Source organism: Quercus robur, chromosome 3 (genome assembly GCF_932294415.1).
Source record: "Quercus robur chromosome 3, dhQueRobu3.1, whole genome shotgun sequence".
NCBI lineage: Eukaryota > Viridiplantae > Streptophyta > Magnoliopsida > Fagales > Fagaceae > Quercus > Quercus robur.
In genome coordinates, this window is record NC_065536.1 from 38,241,442 (window position 1) to 38,252,976 (window position 11,535).

Here is an 11,535-nt window from a genome sequence, read left to right on the forward strand (position 1 = left end):
GGTCTAAAAACGTACAAAGGAGGTCTTTTATCCAAAGTGGTTAGCTAACACGGTAGTGGTGAAAAAGAAGAATGGAAAGTGGCAAATATGTGTGGATTTCACGGATCTGAACAAGGCATGTCCGAAAGGTCCTTTTCCCGTGCCCAAGATTGATCAGCTTGTTAATGCAACTTTTGGGCACCCCAGGATGAGTTTTCTTGATGCTTTTCAGGGGGATCATCAGATAGCTCTAGCCCCCAAAGACCAGGAGAAAACCTCTTTCATTACCCTTACTAGTAATTTTCATTACAGGGTCATACCATTCAATTTGAAGAATGCAGAGTCTACTTATCAAAGAATGGTTACCAAGATGTTCAAAGAGCAATTGGGAAGGAATATGGAGGCTTAAATAGATGACATGGTAATAAAGAGTGAGGCCATGGACGATCACCATAAGGATCTAACAGAAACCTTCGAGACATTATGGAAACAGCATCTAAAATTGAATGCTTCTAAGTGTGCCTTTGGGGTTAGCTCGGGGAAGTTTTTGGGTTATCTGGTGACTCACCGAGGTATAGAAGTTAATCCAGATCAAATTGTAGCTTTGCAACTTATTGGGATGACTACAGCTCTTAATCGATTCATTTCACGGTTTGCGGATAGGTGTCGACCTTTCTTCCAATTGCTGAAGAAGTGGAAAGGCTTTCAGTGGACAGATGAATGCCAACAAGCATTTGATGAACTGAAATTGTATTTATCTCGAGCTCCCGTCTTGTCAAGGCTGGTACTTGGAGAAACGTTGTATATGTATTTAGTTGTGACTAATCATGCGGTGAGTGCTATCTTGTTAAAGTTAGACCAAGGGATTCAAAAGCCAATCTTTTATCTCATCAAGACTCTTATGGAAGTAGAAACACATTATCTCCCTTTGGAAAAATCTACGCTTGCAATAATTCATGCCGTACGGAGATTGGCCCACTATTGTCAAGCCCATACAGTAGTTGTGCTAATCGAGCACCCCTTACAGGCGTTGCTCAGGAGGTTAGATTTCACGGGAAGGATAGCCAAGTGAGAGGCCTCTTTGGGAGCTTTTGATATTCAGTATAGGCCTCGAACTTCCATAAAAGGGCAAGTTTTAGCAAATTTCGTTGCCAAATTCACTACTAGGCAAGCTAAAGTTTTGCTCATAAAGGGAAGTAGAGCAATAGAACCTTGGGAACAAATATGGTAAGTGTATGTGGACGAAGTGTCAAACTGCCAAGGGGTAGGGATCGGAATTATACTCATCTCTCCAAAAGGAGTTAGAGTGGAAAAATCATTCAGGTTGGGTTTTCCTGCTTTAAATAATGAAGCAGAGTATGAAGCACTCCTCGCGAGGCTTAGAATGTCTAGAAAAGTAAGGGCGGATAGAGTACAGTTGCATTATGATTCATGGCTGGTTATTAGTCAGATAATAGGCAAGTTCAAAACTAAGGACCAGAGAATGATAAGCTACTTAAAGGAGGTTGGGATACTAAAGTATCAACTCAAAAAGGTAGAGATCTCGCATATCTCTAGGGGTGGTAACAGTCATGCCGACTCTCTTGCTACTCTAGCTTCTTTAATGGAAGATCCCCTTCCAAGGATTGTAACAGCTGAACTTTTTTCATTTTTCCAGCCTAACTCCTTCCGACAAGAGCTTAGTCTTGAGCATGCATCCATCCACAAGCTAGATGGATCCAATTATAGCTTATCTTCGAAATGGGATTTTGCCCTAGGATAAGAAAGAGTCTAAGCGGATCAGATGCAGGTCTCCACAGTACTAGGTCTCCAAAGAAGGGAAATTATATAAAAGGTCATATTCAGGGCCCTATCTGCGATGCGTGTATCTCGAGGCAATTGAAACACTTCTGGAATAGTTGCATGAAGGGATATGTGGAAGTTACATAGAAGGCAGGTCGTTGGCGCACCAAGCCTTTACTCAAGGGTATTGGTGGCCAAACATGTAGAAACAATCATTGGAGCACTCTAGAAAATGCGATCAATGCCAAAGATTTGCTCCAAGAATTCATCAACTCGGGGGTCCTCTCAACCCAATATCCAATTCGTGGCCTTTTGCCCAATAGGGGATAGACATAGTGGGGCCTTTCCCAAAGGCCATGAGAAGTAGAAGATGGCTCCTAGTGGGGACAGATTATTTCACTAAGTGGGTGGAAGCAAAGCCCCTTGTTAATATCTGAGACACAGATGTGAAGAGGTTCATTTGGAAGAATATTGTGACGCGATTTAGTGTGCCAAGGGTTCTCATATCAGAAAATGGATTGCAATTTGATAGCAAAGCCTTTCGGTGATACTGCTTGGAATTGGGAATTGTCAATAGGTATTCTATTCCATCTTATTCACAAAGCAACGATCAAGCAAAGACAACCAACAAGTCCATTATAGATGGCCTGAAAAAGAGGCTGGATGACTCAAAGGGTCGATAGGCGGAAGAGCTTCCAAGCATGCTATGGGCGTATCGGACCACTCCATGGTGCTCCACGGGAGAGACTCCTTTCTCAATGACATATGGTGCAGAGGCGATAATACCCATGGAAACTGGGCTCCCTACTTCTCAAACTAACGTGTTTCAAGTTAGAGGGAATAATCAATTACTCTGCAAGCATTTGGATCTAATTGAAGAAAGCCAAGATGTGGCATCGATAAGGCTAGCTAAGTATAAATAGAGGATCTGCCGAGGATACAACAAGGGAATCAAAAATAGGGAGTTCATTCCAAGAGATTTGGTATTAAGGAAAGTTTTGGGAAATAACTGAGACCCAGCTATGGGAAAGTTAGGCCCAACTTGGGAGGGGCCTTATCCATTGCTGGGGTTAGTGCTTATCAGTTAGAAGATTTGGATGAAAGACCTATAGCTAGGCCATGGAATGTATTTAATTTAAAGAAGTATAACTTTTGAATGTCATATAGAAAATATGCACTACTTACACTTCTGTTTTGTCTCAGTTCAGTAAACAATAATAGATCCTACAAAGGCCTACTTCAGGATACCGATATAGCAAAGGAATTTAAACCCCGAGGTACTAGACCCTATCTTTGCCTCGGGTAAGTTCTAAGCTGATTTTTCTGCCTTAGTCTGACTTCAAGATTACTAACAAAGAATGAAATTAAAACTTCATTGAACTTAAACCCCGATGTATTAGACCTCGTCTTTGCCTCAGGTAAGTTTTAAGCTGATTTCTTTGCCTTAGTCTAACTTCAGGGTCACTTATTGAAAGTAAACCCCGTGTTACTAGACCCTGTCTTTGCCTCGGGTAGGTTTTAAGCTGAATATTCTGCCTTAGTCTCAGGGTCACTAACAGCGAATGAAATTAAAACTTTATTGTAAGTAAACCCAGAGGTTCTAGACCTTGTCATTACCTTAAAAGAGTTGCAAATTAAGTCTTCTACCTTAGTATGATTCTATACTTACTAACAAAAAGCTAGGTAAGGACTTTACATAAGAAGAGAAACAAGCTCCATGGTAATGGACTTCATCTTTGCAATGAATGGGATTCAAACTGTTACTTTACATAGTTTGTACAATAGGACATTGGTAAAAGGTATAGGTGGGACTTGATAGTGCATAAGAGATGAGTTCCATAAAGCAAGTATCCTGGGTAAGTGATTCACTAGATTTATTGTCTTAATTTGATCCAGTTGCCAATTATAAGGCATTATCAATGCTTGGCAAATTGTTAATGTAGTAACAGAATAATGGGATCCCCTCTGCGAGAAAAAACCAGGAAAAGTAGCAATCAGATGTATAATTACATCGGGAAACATAAGCATGAGGCATAGATTGATAAGAATAAAATACTTAAGGGATATTTTCATAAATAAAAGTTCCAAACACTTAAAGTAATTAAGTACAAAATAAAAGGCCCCAAAGCCGGGCAAACTATAGAATTGTTCTTAGAGAAACGAAAATTCAAAGAAAGTTAAACATGAGAAGGCTCCTCGGTTGAAGATAATGCAACAGAAGTGGTCTCCTCACCTCCTAATGTCGTGGTAGGCCCAGCCCCTTCAACCCTCAGACAAGAGATTCATCATTGATGATGGCCTAGATTTCAGGGTTTGGTATGATGACTAACTCTGCAGGGATAGGGACATTACGCTATTGCCTCAAGGAAGATGCAGCATCCACTTCTAACTTGCCCAAAGCTGTAGTCCACCCTTTAGTAAAATATACTTAGAGGTTCTGCTGCACCTCAGGCTTTACAGTGGCGATGCAGTCATACTGACCTTAGTAGTTGGCCCCTTGAATTTTGGCATCATCAACTACCTCATAGCATTCCAACTATGTATCTTTCCCCGCGAAAGCAGTCCTAGCCTCCTGCAATTCCTTCTCCAAAGCCTCTTCCCTCTCGATAATGACTTTCGTGTTATCCTTGGCCTTTAAACCGCAGCCTTTCAGACTCAAAGACTTTGTTCATGACATCTGAGATCTTCCTTAGGAGATACTAGTTGTCATTACTCAGTTCCTCAGCTTTAGCCTTGGCAGCTTGATACCTCTCTTCAATCACCACGGAACACTGATATCCCTACCATATAACAAAGATAGAGTTTTTAACAATTTTTTAATAAAATAACAAAAAGAAGTGAAAAAAAACAATAAGGAGGCAAGGAACAATTTGTTACCATGATGGCTTCCCTCTTTATGTTGAACAAGAGGGATTCATTATCCCACTTAGCCTAGTGGTTCATGTCCACGGGAGGCAAGAAAGCTTCACCAACACTCTCAACTACTTTGCCCTTACGGCCTTCTCTCTAGGGCCTAACCCTATCCGTAGGAAGGAGGGGAACTCCGTCCACCGTGAAGGTGTGGACATAAGCAAGAGCCCCGGTAGCATCAACCTAAGAATCACCAAGGTTGCTAAGGGGGGGGGGGGGGAGTTTTTAAAGCCAGGAGCTGTAGAGGATAGGCCTGCCCCCCTAGGACGCTTCCGACTAGCCTTAGTCTCCCAGGCAGGAGTTGCAACTGTTGTAGTGATTAACTGCCTTTTCTTCTTGAAGGTGTGTTTTTCTGAAAAAGAAACAAGCAAAGGTTAGTCATGTAGAATATGAAATACAACTCAGAAAAAGATAAAATAATAATAATAAGTTAGAAAATCCAATTAAGTCTACCCACCTACTTTACCCGCACTAGTAGGGCAATGGATTCCGCCGAGGTACCAGTTCCCCAAGACAATCAAGTAATCTCCCTCTGTTTCCTTGTCGGAATTCGGAAGGCCTGAGATAAGCCTCACCTCCCCGTGCCGGTTCTTAAAATAATACCCGGAGGTTTTACTATCTTAAAAGCTATAAACATAGTTGATGTCATGCTCGGTAAGTTCAATCTGAGCCTCTTATTAAGGGTGTCTACACTACTAATGATCCTAAAGACATTAGGAATACATTGGTCGGGACAGACCTTAAAGTGGCGTAGGAAGTTGGCAAGGGGTCACTCATAGGGATCCTTACTCCCCTCTATATAATGGCAACGAGTGGGATTATCGCCTTGCCTTCCACCCTTGAAAGTATTGCCTCGGATCCCGGGCAATAACTTACTTCTACATCATCTGGTAAGTTATATTTCCTCCTAAACTCAGCTAGTCTCTTAGGGGTGCCAACCACAGATTTAAATTTCTCCATTTTAAACAAAAAAATAAACTAAAAATAAAAATATAAAGATAAGACTAATCTAAAGGAAGAAAAGTTGACAGACTTACAACAAGAAAGAGAAGCAGAAGAAAGAAGGGTTGCTGAAAGCTACCTAAGGATCGCCAGAGAAGGAAATGATAGAGGGAAAAGAGAAAGAAAATTTTTTCTTAGAGTACTGATAGAATGATAACGAAGGAGACTGAAGAAGGGTTTGGAGTCTACCTTATACAGGACAAGTGATGAAGAGGAAGGGATAAATTAAACCCTTCCTTTTCCTACCCATTTTCCATTTTCCAAAGGGTCCATTTGGCCGTCCATTCTACTACATGTGCTGATGATCGTGGGGTGAGAAGCATGGGCGTTTCCATGGCATTTATTGCCTGACGCCACAACTGTTCATAAATGCTAGTTAATGATTGCTGCATTCCTCTCGAACCACAATCACCACATCAATTATGATGACCTGGAGATCGTGGGGGGCTATTATAGGGAGTGGAACAGTCACCTCTCGGGCCTAAAGCCAAAGAAGCAATTGGGCCACAAGAAAGAATTGGGTCTAGCCTGTGTTTTGAAAGGAAGGCTCAATGGGTAATAAACATTGAGAGGAAAGCTAGGTCATCCTAAGTATTACGGAAAAAATGAGTGACACAAGAGGTTAGTTCTAAGGTGCCACCTTACCCGGGGTAAGGTGTGCGGATGATCCATGTGTGATTTCCAAGAGATTCCTGGAACCACGAGAAAGTTCTGAAACATGCAAGATGGTTGAAAATCTTTACCTCTGCATCAGTGATGGGGTTCTTACCTCACCTTTGCTGCATTAAATACAAAGAAGACAATCTAAACAGTAAAAACAACCCCCAAAAGTCAGAGTTCCAAGATAAGGGAGGGGAGGAATCTGATAAAGTTGAAAAAAATATCCCTGAGGCTCTAGCATACAACAGGACAGCTGTAATGATAAGAGTAAGGATTCTATAAAAGAGAGAGGGGAGGTAAAAGATAAGAGGTTGGAAAAAAGAGAAAGAAATGAACATAAAGAAGAAAAATTAGCCAAAGAGAGGGAGAGAGAGAGAGTAAAGATAACACCGCGGGAACTTGAAAGTTATCTATTGTAATATTCAACTTGAAATTGTAATATTTGAGTTGAGATAAATCAATTGCTTGAGTTTCCCATTGTGGAGTGTTTTTCCCTTATTGTTTACTTTTATGTATGTTGTTTGAGTAGTTTGAGTGAGAATCTGTGATGAACCCCATGGGGACCAATTTTTACGTCCCCACAGAAATTATCTTTTTACAAGAACTAAGCAAGGACTTATATCGCAATCTGCATCAATTTCCAACCAAATTTATTCTCATTCAAATGATAGGTTTTTCAAAAAAAAAAAAAAATTCTTCATGAAAAAATCTTCATCACTTTTACCCCATCTTCATCTTCATCTTCTTCACTTTTTAATAACGAACAAATCTTCATATTTCAAAAAAAAATAAAGGCAATTTTCAAAACCAAAAAATTTAAAAATTAAAAAAAATTAAAAAAAAAAAAAAAGAGAAGAAAAGAAAAGAAAAGAGAAAATTCTCAAAAAGCCTTGGGACTAGGGGCATCGGGTTCTTAATTTGCTCTCAAAAAAAAAATTTCAATCAAGATTTTCAATTCTTTCCAAATTTTCAAAAAGCCTTGGGACTAGGGGCATTGGGTTCTTAGTTTGCTTTCCAAAAAAAAATAATGATCATCAATCAAGATTTTCAATTCTTTCAAAAAAAAAATTCAAGATTGCCAAATCTTTCACAAAAAAAAATTCAAAAGTCCCAGGAAAAATCTTCATTAAATTCTTCTTCAAGAACCAAGAACAGAAAGTTATGATCCTCTTCCATATTCTCTAGTGGTGCAAGAACAAGTCAACTATACACACTCAGCATTCATCAAAGCATGCAAGATGTCCCAAACTAAAGGCATTGGACAGGTATGCCCAATTATTTTAAATAAATAGCTCTAGTATTAATTGGAAATATTTATTTTGTAGGAACTAAGGTAAAAGGCCCATACACATTGGCATGAATAACACCCTACAAGAAATTTTCGGACCGCTGGGAAGCACATCCAAAATTCAAATCATCGAACCTCTAGGAAGCACATCCAAAATTCAAATCCATCAGAGACATCTAGGAAGCACGTCCAAAATTCAAATCCATCGGACCTTTGGGAAGCACGTCCAAATTTCAAATCCACGGACCTTTGGGAAGCACGTCCAAATTCAAATCCATCGAACCTTTAGGAAGCACGTCCAAAATTCAAATTCGAGGGACCTTTGGGAAGTACGTCCAAAATTCAAAACAATCGGAACTTTGGGAAGCACGAATAAATTTCAATTTCAACAGACCTCTAGGAAGCACGTCCAAATTCAAATCCATTGGACCTTTAGGAAGCACGCCCAAACATCAAATCATCGAACCTCTGGAAAGCACGTCCAAAATTCAAATTCTAGGCACCTCTGGGAAGCACGTCCAAAATTCAAATTCAAGAGACCTCTGGGAAGCACGTCCAAATTTCAAAATCAATCAGACCTTTGGGAAGCACGTCCAAATTTCAATTTCAACAGACCTCTGGGAAGCACGTGCAAATTCAAATCCATTGGACCTTTAAGAAGCACGTCCAAACATCAAATCATCAGACCTCTGGGAAGCACGTCCAAATTTCAAATCCACGAACCTCTGGGAAGCACGTCCAAATTCAAATCCATCGAACCTTTAGGAAGCACATCCAAAATTCAAATTCGAGGGACCTTTGGGAAGTACGTCCAAAATTCAAAATCAATCGAAACTTTGGGAAGCACGTCTAAATTTCAATGTCAACAGACCTCTGGGAAGCATGTCCAAATTCAAATCCATTGGACCTTTAGGAAGCACGTCCGAACATCAAATCATCGAACCTCTGGAAAGCACATCCAAAATTCAAATTCTAGGCACCTCTGGGAAGCACGTCCAAAATTCAAATTCAAGAGACCTCCGGGAAGCACGTCCAAATTTCAAAATCAATCAGACCTTTGGGAAGCACGTCCAAATTTCAATTTCAATGGACCTCTGGGAAGCACGTGCAAATTCAAATCCATTGGACCTTTAAGAAGCATGTCCAAACATCAAATCATCAGACCTCTGGGAAGCACGTCCAAAATTCAAATTCAAGGCACCTCTGGGAAGCACGTCCAAAATTCAAATTCAAAAGAAAGCACGTCCAAAATTCAAATCAATTGGACCTCTGAGAAGCACGTCCAAAATTTAAATTCAACAGACCTCTGGGAAGTACGTCCAAAATTCAAGATCGTTGGTGATAGGCCAAGAATGTATTGACCCCTTTGGTAACTTAATCAATTTATTTAGCCAAGTTAATTAATTAAGTCAGTTAACATGCAATAAGCGTGGTAGCACAAACAAATCACCAAATAAACTAAATGCAACGGAAATTAAATTTGACACGGGTGATTTGTTTATGAATGGGGAAAACCACCAAGGCAAAACCCCACTGGGTGAATTTAAGATCACCACTCTCGAGAATCCACTATTATCAAAACAAGTGGTTACAAGTAAAGGAATCCTAGTACCTTATACCAACCTACAATTGAACTCTTACCCCAATACACAATTGGAGTTATAATGTAGTGAAAATCTCTCATTTTCAATGCACGGCTCCCAGTACATGACTAACCAATCGATGCACAGATCCAAGTACGTGACTAACACACCAACTTGAGAAGGACGTTGGCTGCAATGTTCTTCAATTCATCCACACATTGAAGATCAAGAAGCTCCTTAGTTACAAAACCTTACGGCATACAAACGCAGCAGCTTCTTCAAGAGAAAGATGAACTAGGGCAAATTGTCTCCAGTCACAATATGCTTGCAACAACAAGTGCAACAACCTTATGATGGCCCTTAAAAAAATCCTTATATAATTCTAAGGTTGTGAGAGAAGAAAACCTAAACACATAGCTTGGATATGCATGAAAAATAGTTCTAAAAAACTGATTTTTGTAATTCTTGATAGATACAACTGTGGAGCTTCATCTTTTAAATCTCGATAGATACATCTATCGAGATATCTGTCGAGCTTTAAAGAACAACACTTCTTCACTTGATTCTTGGATAGATTTTCATGGCTTCAATACTTGGACTTGAACTCTTGTTCCTTGAAGTATTAAACACATCCTAGGTCTACCCAATTACAAGTAAAGTATGTTTTGTCAAAGGATAAGCCAATTCTAAATGACATATGTTTTTAACATGCTCCACATATGTCCTAACAATCTCCCCCTTTGGCAATCCGTGACAAAACCACAACAAACAAATAATATATGAAAGAAGTCATAAATCACTCAATTCATATTCACTTGTTGAATACAATAAAATCTATTCTAACACAAACTCTTGAAAAACTTTGCAAGAAGAGAATTCATGGCATGGAAGACTTTGACAACTTGTATTTTTGAAACACTTTAAACAAAACTCATCGCAGCATCTTAGTGTGAAACAAAGCTAAGAGATTGCATACAATAAATAAGAAGCATGTGCATAAAGAGAGAAAAGAAACAACACATGAAGAGATAGGTGAAAGAATGTAATAACAACCTCATCAGATATATATATCAAATAAATACAAGGTTTGCTATCACCAAGTGGTCACAAGACCGATGTACAAAAACAAAGTATCTAAAAGAGAAAGAAAAGAAAAGATACAAAAAGTCTGCACGTCCCTCATAAAAAATAGACACTCCCCCAACAAAAATCTCCTATACTAACTCTCCCCTTGAGTATATGACTACTCTCATATCCAACACTACTCCCCATTTTTGTCAAGAATGATAAAGAGCAAGTCACTCAAGCAATCATCTCCTCATCACCGGAAGAGCTAGCATCCTCATCCTCATCATCGGAGTCACCATTATCGTCCTCGTCCTTAGATGCCTTGGGAGAAGGAGAAGGAGACTCTACGAAGCCACCAAGGCGAGCCTGTCATCGTGCAATACAACCGACACGGGTGTTCACCTGACACAACTCATTACTAAGAGTATCAAGGCGAGCATCCATACGCTGAAGCTGCACCATGACCGCCTCGAGGGTCATACCACCCATGAAAGAAGGAGTGAATGTAGATAAAGTAAAAAAGGCTAGAGGAGTCTCCATCTCAGTCTATGGCCGCTTCGGTCGAAACTAGGCCTCGCTTCGTCAAACAGACGCGCCACTGATAGCACCCATGATAGAAAAGTAAGCAAACTCGGAATAGGAGACAAATACATGGCAAATGATCCTCGAGATAGCAAAAGGGAAAATAAGCTTAATACGGGTCGTAGTATCCTTATAGACATCTATAAGGGAGAGTATGAAATGAGAAGGAAAGTTAATGGTATGCCCTTCATGGGTTCCGGGACGGAGTAGTTTTGCGCTTGGGTGCCATACGCAAACTATCCAAAAGAAAGAGAGAGAGAGAGAGAGAGACATGTATGAAAGTTCAAAAACGTGTACAAAAACACTTTTGAACGTTTAGACCCCCAAAAACCAAATTAATCAACACATGCAATATGTTAAACAACTAGTGTGCGGAAACTTAACATATGCTATAACATGGAATTGATTAAACAACTATCTAAGCCACATCAAAATAAACCACAGTAGATTAATGTAAAGGCAGAGATAGAGAGGAAGGAAGATGCAAACACAGCGATAACACCAGATATGTTATCGAAGAGGAAACCGAAGACCTCGGCGAAAAACCTCTCCGCCGCCCTCCAAGCGGTAATCAATCCACTAGAAAATACAGTTGGGATACAAGGACAGCAATAGACCCTCCAAGCCTAATCTACCCAATGCACCTAAGCCCTCCAAGCTTCTTGCTCCAACGAGGTTGCG